Below are 13,005 nucleotides of genomic sequence, written 5' to 3'. Positions count from 1 at the left end.
TACTTTTCTACCTTTTAAGAATGTTCTTTTAGAGGATCGTTTCTTCTGTTGATGAAAATAAAGAGGGTTTATAAGTTACTTACCCCTAGGGGCCCATCCAATGGGCATGTCCTCTGTCTCAATACTTCAAACCCAGCTTGATTGTTATTACTGTGCATATTCTTATCCTCCCATAAGGTTAGAGTGCTGAAGAAGATGGTTTTGCATGGCTGTGTAAACATCATTTCTGCTTCCCAGGATGACAGAGAAGGGGGGAAACTCATAATACCATTAGCATTTTCACTTACTGAGCACCTTTTACCTGAAGAACCCAATTAATGCTTTGCCTAGCATGTATTCATTTATACTCCATGACACCCCTGAGAGGCAATGTAAGTATTATTAAATTCACCCACCAGTTCCACGATGAAAGTTATGAAACTGAATGTCAGGTCAAATAAGAAAGGCTCAGAATGACACAAGCCAAAGTTGTTGAGCAAATATTGGACTCCCCTCTCAAGTGTTACCCAAACCCTCAACTGTCCTAGTGAGGAAAATTCCAACAACTGAGAGTAATGACAACACCTTCTATTGCATCTGTTTTATTCAAGTTATGTCTAAAAAAAATCCATCTTCCTATTTGTTTCTGTGTGTTTCTCATGTGCCTTGACTACCCTAAATTTAACCAATCTGACCTGCTCCTGAAACTCCATAAGTGGAGTTCATGCCATTTGTGAGGTTTCCTTTCCCACTGCCTACCTTGAATTCCCACATCACGTCCGTCTCTGAAGATGTCAACTCCTCCCTGGAATCTTCCCAAGATCGCTTCTCTGGCCTGTGGTCTACACCTTTTTTTATATATATAACTTATTCATAAATATCTACAGTGCAAAGTAGAAAGTGACATGCATTTGCTCTTTCCTAGACTGAAAACTTCTTGAAGGCATGATCCACACCTATTTCTTCTCCATATCCCTCATGGTACACAACCTGGTGCCGGAATCCACACAGCTTCTCAATGAATTTTAGTGGAATGAATGAACCAATGTGTACTCTAGGAACAGATGAGTCACCTCTCTCTCTGCTGTGTTTGCTGGAAAATAACAGCATAACATCAGATACTATTTTCTGGCAAGATACTTGACTATTCTTTTACTTCTAGAGCACAAAAGTCATACACTGGCTTTGATAAATAACACGATATAGAAAAGTTGAACAGAGAAGTAACATTTTTGTTCACAACTCATTTATCGTGTATATAAAATTTAGCTAACCTTCAAAATACAGAAAAATTATAATAATTCCTTACATTTCTTTGCTATTGTTGTTCAGTGCTATTACGGATTAACCTGTGTCCCCCTCAAAAATGGGTGTCAACTTGGCTAGGCCATGATTCCCAGTATTGTGTGAATGTCCACTATTTTGTCATCTGATGTGATTTTCCCACCTCAATGATGTTAGTGACGTGGGATCAGCAGCAGTTATGTTAGTGAGGCAGGAGCCAATCTACAAGATTAGGTTGTATCTTAAGTCAATCTCTTTTAAGATATAAAAGAAGTGAACAGAGAGACATGGGGACCTCATACCACCAAGAAAGCAGCACTGGAAGCACAGAGTGTCCTTTGGACCCAGAGTTCCTACACTGAGAAGCTCCTAGTCCAGGGAAAGATTTATGACAAGGACCTTCCTCCAGAGTTGACAGAGAGAAGACACGTTTCCTTGGAGCTAACACCCTAAATTTGGACTTCTGGCCTACTAGACTGTGAGAAAATAAAATTCTGTTTGTTGAAGCCATTTCCTTGTGGTATTTCTGTTATAACTAAGACAGGTGCCGTGGAGTCAGTTACGACTCACAGCAACCCTATGTACAACAGAATGAAACACTGCCAAGCTTGCACCATTCTCAAAATCGTTGCTATATTTGAGCCCATCATTGCAGCCCCTGTGTCAATCCATCTCATTGAGGGTCTTCCTCTTTTTCACTGACCCCCTTCCCCTACCAAGCATGGTATCCTTCTCCAGGGACCTGTCCCTTCTGATAACACATCCAAAGTATGTGAAACAAAGTCTCGCCATTCTTGCTTCTAAGGAGCATTCTGGCTCTGCTTCTTACAAGACAGATTTGTATGTTCTTCTGGCAATCCATGATATATTCAATATTCTTTGTCAACAACGTAATTCAAAGGCATCAATTCTTCTTCTGTCTTCCTTAATCATTGTCCAAAATTCGCATGTATGCAAGGTGATTAAAAACACCATGGCTGAGTCAGACACACTTTAGTCCTCAAGGCAACATCTTTGCTTTTTAACACTTTAAAGAAGTATCTTGCAGCAGATTTGCCCAGTGCAATACATCATCTGATTTCTTGACTGCTGCTTCCATGGGTTTTGATTGTGGATCCAAGTAAAATGAAATCCTTGACAACTTCAGTGTTTTCTCCATATATTTCTTTAGTCCCCTTTATATCCTTTAGAGCACTGGTGGCACAATGGTTAAGTGTTCAGCTGCTAACCAAAAGGTCGGCAGTTCAAATCCACCAGCTGCTCCTTCAAAACCCTATAGGGCAGTTCTACTCTGTCCTATAGGGTCGCTATGAGTCAGAATCGACTCAACAGCAATGGGTTTGGTTATATCCTTTATTTCAAGTGATCTTCCTTAAAGCGCTCTTTGGGGATCAGAACGCACTTTGTTTTTTCCCCACTTTAGAGATGAGGAAAGTGTGGCTAAGAGAACTTGAGTTGTCCAAAGACAGATACCTAGTTGGTGGTTGGCTGAGATGGAATCTCAGATGTTGTTGTTAAGTGGTGTCGAGTCAATTCCGACCCATAGCAACCCCATGCACAACAGAATGAAACACTGTCCGGTCCTGCACCTCCTCACAATTGTTGCTATGCTTGAACTTATTGTTGCAGCCACTGTGTCAATCCGTCTCTTTGAGGGTCTTCCTCTTTTTTGCCGACCTTCTACTCTACCAAGTGTGATGTCCTTCTCCAGGGACTGACCCCTCCTGATAACATGTCCAGAGTACGTGAGACATAGTCTCATCATCCATGTTTCTAAGGAGCACTCTGGCTATACTTCTTCCAAGACAGATTTGTTCATTCTTTTGGCAGGCCATGGCATATTCAATATTCTTCTCCAACACCACAATTCAAAGGTATCAATTCTTCTTTGGTCTTCCCTATTCATTGTCCAGCTTTTACATGCATATGAGGCAACTGAAAACACCAGGACTTGGGTCAGGCGCACCTTAGTCCTCAAGGTGACATCCTTGATTTTCAACACTTTACAGAGATCTTTTGCAGCAGATTTGCCCAATGCAACGCGTCTTTTGATTTCTTGACAGCTGCTTCCATGGATGTTGATTGTGGATCCAAGTAAAATGAAATCCTTGACAACTTTAATCTTTTCTCCATTTATCACGATGTTGCTTATTTGTCCAGTTGTAAGGCTTTTTGTTCTCTTTACATTGAGGTGTAATCCATACTGAAGGCTGTGGTCTTTGATGTTCATCAGTAAGTGGTTCAAGTTGTCTTCACTTTCAGCAAGCAAGGTTGTGTCATCTGCATAATGTAGGTTGTTAATGAGTCTCCCTCCAATGCTGATGCCCCATTCTTCTTCATATAGTCCAGCTTCTCAGATTATTTGCTCACCATACACAGTGAGTAGGTATGGTGAAAGGATACAACCCTGACGCACACCTTTCCTGACTTTAAACTGTGCAGTATCCCCTTGTTTTGTTTGAATGACTGCCTTTTGATCCATGTACAGATTCCTGATGAGCACAATTAAGTGTTCTGGAATTCCCATTCTCCACAATGTTATCTATAATTTGGTATGATCCACACAGTCAAATGTCTTAGCATAGTCAATAAAATGCAGGTAAACATCTTTCTGGTATTCTCTGCTTTCAGCCAGTATCCATCTGACATCAGCAATGATATCCCTGGTTCCACGTCCTCTTCTAAATCTGGCTTGAATCTCTAACAGCTCCCTGCTGATATATTGCTACAGTCACTTTTTAATGATCTTCAGCAAAATTTTGCTTGTGTGTGATATTAATGATATTCTTTGATAATTTCTGTGTTCAGTTGGATCACCTTTCTTGAGAATAGGCAAATATATGGATATCTTCCAGTTGGTTGGCCAGGAAGCTGTCTTCCAAATTTCTTGGCATAGATGAGTGAGCACTTCCAGTGCTACATCCATTTGTTGAAACATCTCAATTGTTATTCTGTCAATTCCCAGAGCCTTGTTCTTTGCCAATGCCTTCAGTGCTGCTTGGACTTCTTCCCTCAGTACCATCGATTCCTGATCATGTTACCTCCTGACATGGTTGAATGTCGAAAAATTCTTTTTGGTATAATGATTTTGTGTATTCTTTCCATCTTTTTTGATGCTTCCTGTGTCGTTTAATATTTTTCCCATAGAATCCTCCACTATTGCAACTCAAGGTTTGAATTTTTTCTTCAGTTCTTTCAGCTTGAGAAATGCAGACTGTGTTCTTCCTTTTGGTTTTCCACCTCCAGGCCTTTTTACATGTTATTATAATACTTTACTTTGTCTTCTCAAGCCACTTTTTGCCATCTTCTGTTCTACTCTTTTACTTCATCACTTTTTCCTTTCGCTTTAGCTACTTGACATTCAAAAGCAAGTTCCAAGGATTTCTTCTGACATCTATTTAGGTCTTTTCTTTCTTTCCTGTCTTTTTAATGACCTCTTGCTTTCTTCACGTATGATGTCCTTGATGTCATTCCACAACTTGTCTGGTCTTCAATGTGTCAAATCTATTCTTGAGATGGTCTCTAAATTCAGGTGGGACAGATATACTCAAGGTTGTACTTTGGTCCTCGTGCACTTGTTCTAATTTTCTTCAGTTTCAATTTGAACTTGCATGTAAGTAATTGATGGTCTGATTTGCAGTTGACTCCTGGCCTTGTTCTGACTGATGATATTGAACTTTTCCATCATCTCTTTCCACAGATGTAGTCAATTTGATTCCTGTGTATTCCGTTTGGCAAGGTCCATGTGTACAGTCACCATTTATGTGGGTGAAAAAAGGTATTTACAATGAAGAAGTCATTGGTCTTGCATCAATCTATCATGAGGTCTGCAGCATCGTTTCTAACACCAAGGCCATATTTTCCAACTACCAGTACTTCTTCTTTATTTCCAACTTTTGCACTCCAGTCACAAGTAATTATCAGTGCATCCTGATTGCATGTTTGATCAATTTCAGGCTGCAGAAGCTGGTAAAAATCTTCAATTTCTTCATCTGTGGACTTTGTGGTTGGTGCATAAATTTGAATAATAATCATCTATACTGGTTTCCTTGTAGGTGTATGGATATTGTCCTATCACTGATAGCGTTCTACTTCAGGATAGATCTTGAAATGTTCTTTTTTATGACACATGCAATGCCATTCCTCTTCAAGTTGTCATTCCCGACATAGTAGGCCATATGATTGTCCGGCTCAAAATGGCCAGTACCAGGCTATTTCAGCTCACTAATGCCTAGAATATCAATGTTTATGCATTCCATTTTATTTTTAATGATTTCCAATTTTCCTAGATTCATACTTTGTACATTCCAGGTTCTGATTATTAATGGATATTTGCAGCTGTTTCTTCTCATTTTGAGTCATGCCACATGAGCAAATAAAGGTCCCAAAAGCTGGACTCCATCCACGTCATCAAGGTCGACTCTTCTTTGAGGAGGCAGCTCTTCCCCAGTCGTCTTCTGAGGGCCCTCCAAACTGAGGGGCTCATCTTCTAGCACTATATCAGACAATGTTCCACTGCTATTCATAAGCTTTTCACTGGCTAATTCTTTTCAGAAGGAGACCATTGGGTCCTTCTTTCTAGTCTCTCTTAGTCTGGAAGCTCAGGTGAAACCTGTCTGCCATGGGTGACCCTGCTGGTATTTGAATACTGGTGGCATAGCTCCCAGCATCATTATCAACACACAAGCTCCACAGTACAGCAAACTGACAGACATGTGGCAGAAATCCCAGATACATGATTCTAAATCAAGGGATCTTCTCTTTTTGCCATTTGTTAAAACAATTAATGCATCATTCTGTCTTTGAAAACAATGTTTAACACTTATTTCTCATTAAAATAAGCATTTAGTTAGTGCCACCTTTGTAATTGAACACTGTGCCAGGCATACAGGAAGAGGTCAAATAAGCATTGTCCCGTCCCCTAATGAGTTCATAGTCTGATGGGAAAGACAGATAAGTAAATCAGCAGCTACAGTGTGATGGCTGCTGTGATCACAGTGTGCATTCAAGTGAGGTGTGAACTTACAGAAGAAGAATCTCAACTAGATACAGGAGCAGGAAAGCCTCCTGGAAGAGTTGCAGATATAAAGCTTGAGGTAGCAAGAAGAGTGAAGGGGATTCCAGGGAAAGGGCAGACAATGGGTAAGCAAATGAAGTGGTTAGAATAAATGGTGTGTGAGAAGGCTATGAGGATATAGGTGGGGCATAGACCAATCACGGAGGATCTTTACAGTCAAATAAGGTATTTAAAATGCATTCTGATAGATTAAAGCTTTGGGGGCACCCCAAAAACATTTAAGTAGAGAGAGGCACAATCATATTAGAATATTAGATGGTTACTAGGGGAAGGAGTAGCGTACTTTGAAGTAAGGAAACCCTTGGGAAGCTTCTACCTTATTAAAAACTAGGGATTAAGGACTCAAATTAAACTCAGAATAAGAGATTAAATCATAAAATATCAAGAAAGCCAGTATTAAAGAATTTAGTGAAAAATTACATTGGGGAAGGTCTAAAATGACTCCCAGATCTGACTTACATATCTGGATGAATGCTGATACCATTTGGGAGAACAAGAAAATCTAGGGGAAAGGTGATGAGTTTAGTTTGGACATTTTGTATTTGAGTTAGTTGTGGGGTATCTAAGGGGGAGATGCCTGGCAAGCAAATAAATACAAGTCTATGGCATTCAAAACCCATCTGGCTTAGGGTTTTTGTTTTCAAAATTATCAAATTATACTTGGTAGTTTCTGCATAAACTGAGGAATGCTGGTGGCATAGTGGTTAAGCACTCAGCTGCTAACCGAAAGGTCGGAGATTCAAGACCACCAGCCACTCTATGGGAGAAAATGTGGCAGTCTGCTTCTGTGAAGATTTACAGCCTTGGAAAACCTATAGGGCCACTACAAGTTGGCATCAAGTCAACAGCAATAGGTTATGGAGCCACAGGCTTAGAAGAGGTCATCCAGGGAGGATGTTTAGGATTAGAAGAACAGAGAGATCAGGGTGAGGAAGAGAGGCAAAAAGAAAGAAATCCATGAAGAAGGCAGAGATGGAGCCACTCCTTTCTCAAGCAGAGAGAGAATTAAACCTGAATTCCCTAAATCATCACTGTGTACAATGATTTACCTTGTCTCCTGTGTACCTAGAATGGGTGCTAGTTGTGTACTTTCCGTGAAACAGTTGAAAAAATGGTCCTTAAATCATTTTCTGTGCTGTGTCTCAGGTGAGGACCCCTGGTTAAGCAAGGCTGCTGGGCAGACAGGAGGTAAACCAGGACACTGTAGTTCCCAGAAACCAAGAGAGATGGCCAATGGCAAGTGGCACAAAGAGGATGAGAAGGATACAGGACTTGGAAACACAGAGCTCATTACCAGTTAGCAGGAGCAATTTCAATATGTACGTACAGAGAGAAAGCATGGCATTAGTAGAGGAGTAAATGGATTCTGACAAACTTGCTAAGATCAAAATGCTGAAAATAAGTACCCACTTTTGAAGAAAACTGCTCATTAATGCTCATTAATATTAAGACTGTAGCTAGAGGAGAATATGGGGTTGATCATGTTTATATCCAGAGGAGAAAGAACAAGTATGATGGAGGTGGCAATTGAGCATAAGACCACAAAGTGAATGACTGGTAAAATGAGGTCCAGAAGGGAGTGATGGAGGATGGGATCCAAAGACAGGCAAAAATATTACCCTTGACCGGGAGAAAGAATTTCTCTTTCCCTGAGGTAGGGAGAAAGGAGGAAAGTTTTGTGGAAGGAGATATGTTTGTAGATATCAGGAGAAGCAATTGATGGAGCTGGAATGATGGAATCAATCTTCTCAGTGAAGCAGGTAAAGGCATCCTCTCAGTGTTAAAAAAAAAAGAAAGAAAAGACAGACCTGGGCCTTTCAGAAAGGAGTAAAAGCATGGAAGAGTCACCGAGGAAAACTGGAGAGCAGTTCTGATTTGGAATCTGTCATCAGAGTCATCAGGAGAGCCAAACTGCTTGTTGAACCCAAATGAGATTGAAGACCCCTGGAAACAATTACTGCATTACATTCTAAGTTGTCGACATTTGTTTGGATGAGCTATGTAGAATTATTGATACTTTCTTAGCCAATCTCTTTGGAATCAAAGACATGAATTTGCAAGACAGCAGGTCAGTTCAGGATAACCATACTTAGATCTGAAAGTTGTTGTTCCCAAGAGATTTTTAATGAAGACAGAACCCGCTATCTTAGCCTCGTCAGCACAGTCCTCTACTCTCCTGAGCTAACAACACAGAATAAATAGTTTCCTTCTTGATATTCTCAAATGCACATTATTTGGGAATGTCAGTCCTTCACCAATTTCTCACAAATCCAAATGTGCTGATATATTATCTACATTGCTACCAAATGAAATAGGGCCTTGGAATTCAGTAAATTCAGCAGATATTCAAGAACATGCCCACACCTCTCTTTAACTTGGCCCTTGCTCAGTCTTAAAATGAAGTAGATGTTCTAGGTCAATGACTAAAATGCAGTAGGAAGTATTTTTCCTACCTTTGGTATTGGTCCATGCACTTCTGCCCTCAAATTCATTGTCTACAGTACACTGTGACTTAAGTGGAGAGGTCTGGTACTCAATCAACCAAATGTACCAATTATCTACTACATGTCAGGTACCATGATAGGTGCTGAGAATGCACCCACGTATAAACAGACATGGCCCCTGCCATTGTAAAGCTTATAGTCTAGTGTGAACAAAATCAAACTTACAGATGACAAGGTCATCAATGAAGGGGTTATTAAGAGAGAAAGAGGGTCTCCATTGGAAAGCTGACATGGAAAAAAAAATTACATTTGTTCTAGGATTGTAGCTGGATTTGATGGTCTAAAATCCCTTAACCCCATTTTTTAAAGCATCAGTGATGATATTAGATGGTTTGCAGGCTGTGAACGGTTTTTTAATCCTTCCAATCTTTCTATCAAGTTTTAAGGAAGAAGTCTAACCCGTGGGTTTGGATGGTATCAATTTATATACTTATAGTGAGAATACAGTGTATTCCAAAATAAGAAACAAAGACTACTCCATTAGGAAGGATTTTAGAGGTTCATTTAATTCCCTTTTGATCCTTAAATCTTCCATATAAGATTCTCACCAAGTAACCGTTCAATCTCTGATTGAATGTATCCATTAATGGGGAACTCACTACTCATAAAATAACCTACCTTATCTTAAAATTTACTGAATGTTTGAATGAAATTGTGACTTCCTATGGCTGCTACCCATTTAATCCCTAAGCTTAAAAGACATAGAAGCTTTATCTGTATAAGACAACCTGATGGGATTTGCTGTATAGGTAATGCAATTTCGCAGTAAAATCATTAACACAAGTCTTAATCCTGGGTTTGCTTACACATTTCCAGGAGATGCTGACAGCATACATTCCCAATGCTGCCATGGAGGAAGCAAGGGATGTGTTTTGTGTGTATACGCTGAAAACGTGGTCCCTGATAAAGGGAATTAGAGACAGTCTAAGAGGAAAGAGCTAGAGGTTCTCACCAATCACTGACTCAAGAAACAGACAACATGACGGACATACTCTGTCTTGACCCCAGCTCTCTCCATCTCTGTCTCTCCTCTATATTTAGTCCTTCACTCAATCAACACGTATGCACTGATTATCGACAACATGCCAGGTACTAGGTTAGGTGCTCAGAATGAGGCCCATCACCTCACTCTCCTGACCATGCAGACACTCAGATCTCAAGATTCAGGTTTAGAATAGGAGGAATGGAAGGCCCCTTTAGGTCTCAGGTCCATTCCGTGCAGTCTAGCTCACTTTGCTAGAGTTATCCATTGAGGTAAAATGATGCCTGGTTTCCATAAACCACAGTCCTCTGTACCCATAGCTCCCTTGGGAACCATGAAGAGTGAAAGATGTGGTTCAGGAAACAATGTGGGCATCCTTGTGTCCCCTAATTCTATGTAAGAACATTCCAGATTCTATGTTCTCCCTTAATGAAATCCTTTACTATTGGAAGGCAGAGTAATTCTGAGTTCAGAGCAATATCTCACATTCCAATTTTAACTCAGCCCAGCTTCTCATGGGTTCACGTCTACAGAATAAATAAACTTCGAAAGATTTCTCACTAAAAATATCATGAGCCACTGGAAGGCAAGGCTGTGCACATTCTAGCAGAGAGCTAAAGAAAAAGGAGTACATTCCCTCCACATTGGCACAGCACCCCACACACGTATGGCACTTGGGACCCTAGTGCATTCTCCATGCTAGCAGAAGAATTAGTAACTAATGAAAGCAGGAACTGATTTTTACAGTGGTCCTGGGGCCTCGGGTGCTGAAGAGGTGGGGGCAGAGACAACTCTGAGCTCCCTTGGAGGCCCTGGGGGCCTGAGAAGCTATCAGTAGCAGGAAGTAACTTGCCTCTGGGGCCTAGAGGAATTGGTGAAACAACACGCTCTGGTCAATAAACGCAGCAGAGCATCAGCTCTGAGCTTCATCGGAGGGCATCAGAAGGGGGAAATGGCAGATGCCGGGTAACGGTGGACCAGATCTATTTGTTAGCACATATGGGACTCTCCCTGGGGACCCCCTGAATAGCTTGAAGGGCCTTTGCCGGGGGGCTGGAGACACTGCATTAGCAGGTGCAGATGAAGGTCGTAGCAATGTGGTCTTTTACCGTGAATGCTTCCTTCTAAAGAAAGGAGGAGGAGCTTGGGGAAACAGAGATAGTCAGTGCCACAGAATAGCAGAATGATGAGGCTGGGGGAACCTTAAAGGTCATCCAGTACTAAATCTTTGTAGATGAACAAACGAAAAAACTCAGAGAGGGGCAGGGGCAGATGCAAGGACACGGCAGAGGACGATCAAGACTCTCATCAAGGTAACGCCCTGACTCTACCTCCCAGCGGGCTCCATGCCTCTGGTTAGACTGCAAGTGTGTAGTTCTCTTGGTGATAAGCATGCTGGGCCTTGTGTTTACAGATGTAGACCAACTATGTGCGGACTGATGACTTGGTAAGCAGAGTTACTAATTTCTGTACCTGTACCTTTAAGAGATCTTTGGAGGAAAGGGAGGGGGAGGGGAATCAAAGGTCAGGATAAGGTGAAGTTGGGCAGAAGGTGATGGAATGTGGGTCTTCTACTTTTTAAGCCACCAGGGCCTGCTCTGCACGGAGGGGGCGGTTCTCACGGTGCAAGAGGAGGTGGACCACAAGGGTTAGAGGTGTGCGGTGTGTGTGGTGTCTGAGACGTGGTGTTTGTGGCTTCTACATGACATTGGTATTTTTTTGATAGACCAGAGAAGGAAGGAGGGAGATTTGGGGAAAGGGGACATGCTCTGTGGGGAGAATGCCTGGGATGCAGGTAATAAAAAGGCAAGGGAGAATGCTTTCTGCAGGCAGCCACCAGCAAACCTGCACCACCACAGTCATAAAACATCTGTGCCTGCCAAACCTGTAACCAGTAGACAGGATCATTCCGCCACCCACCCACCTGGCCTGCCTCCCACATTGCTCTGCACCAAACTGCCACAGAGTGCATCACAGGCTCCCAGGAGACGGCTGCCGGTCCCAAGCCAGAACCTGATTACTTTTCTCCTCCTCCTTGCCCAGGGTGGGTTGTACCTGCTGAGAGGGGAGGAGGGGAGCTAAACAGTAATACTCTGTCACCTTTACAAGGTGTCCAGGGCAACACCATGGAGATGGTGACATTTGAATTCTCAATGCAATGTCCCCTCACACTCCCAGGACCTCCTCCATTCATGCCTTCTTCCAGCTGGGGCTCCTGCTTGTCCAGGTCTACTCCCCTGCCCCCAGGCTTTCATTCCTCCACTCCCTCTGTCAGTGAGCATGACAGCTAAGGATGACTCATAATACCTGGTTTTACTGCAAACCTATGATAGCCAAGCACTTGGCTAAGTGCTTTACCTGCACTGCTGTATTTAATTCTCGCAACAAATTGATGACATAGATGCCATTGTTAAGATACTTGCTTTGCTAATCAGAAAATCAAGGCTCAAATGTCATACTGCTAGAAAGAGTTTGATCCAAAGGTTAAGCCATTGGCCAGAGTCCATGCTTTTCGACCAGGATCACAGACAATGGTGGGATTTTAAATATTACAAGTAAGCTGGCAGGGATAACACTGCCCTGCAGGGCTTTCCAAGCCCCCTTGAAGTCATCTACTTGAATTACATCAGCCTCTTGAATTATCTCCTCCACTTAGAGTCGAGTCCAAGGTCCCCACCACCCTATAAAGGTGCATGGCCAAGATCATTTCCTTCCATGGAAACAATTCTCTCCCCATGCGAGTGTTTTTGCAACACTTGGTCCTTTTCACTGTGATCTCATATATTCTTCCATTCAATCCTCAAATTGACCCTCTGATGTGGATGGGGTACAAGTTAGTGCAATCTCACAGATGAGGAAAGGAAGGTTCCCAAGGGTGAAAGCACACAAGGTCACAGAGCTCATGAGTGACACAGCCAGGGTTAGATTCCAGGTTTTGAAATTCCTTACAACACTTTTCTCCTCCACATCCAGGTTATGTCCAAAGACCTCACCTAGAAACAAGCAAAGACTTCCCAGCAAGTCAATAGCCACATAAATTGATTTTAACCTGGAATTGCTTGATAACAGTTAATGAAAGCCTTCCTTCTTCTTCCCAACTTCTGATAAATGAACAAGAAACACACTTACAGCCTTCAGTGCAATTAAGTTTTCCTGGTTCATTTGCCCCAGCCACCATC

This window comes from Loxodonta africana, chromosome 2 (assembly GCF_030014295.1).
Source record: "Loxodonta africana isolate mLoxAfr1 chromosome 2, mLoxAfr1.hap2, whole genome shotgun sequence".
Lineage (NCBI taxonomy): Eukaryota > Metazoa > Chordata > Mammalia > Proboscidea > Elephantidae > Loxodonta > Loxodonta africana.
This window is presented reverse-complemented; position numbering follows the sequence as displayed.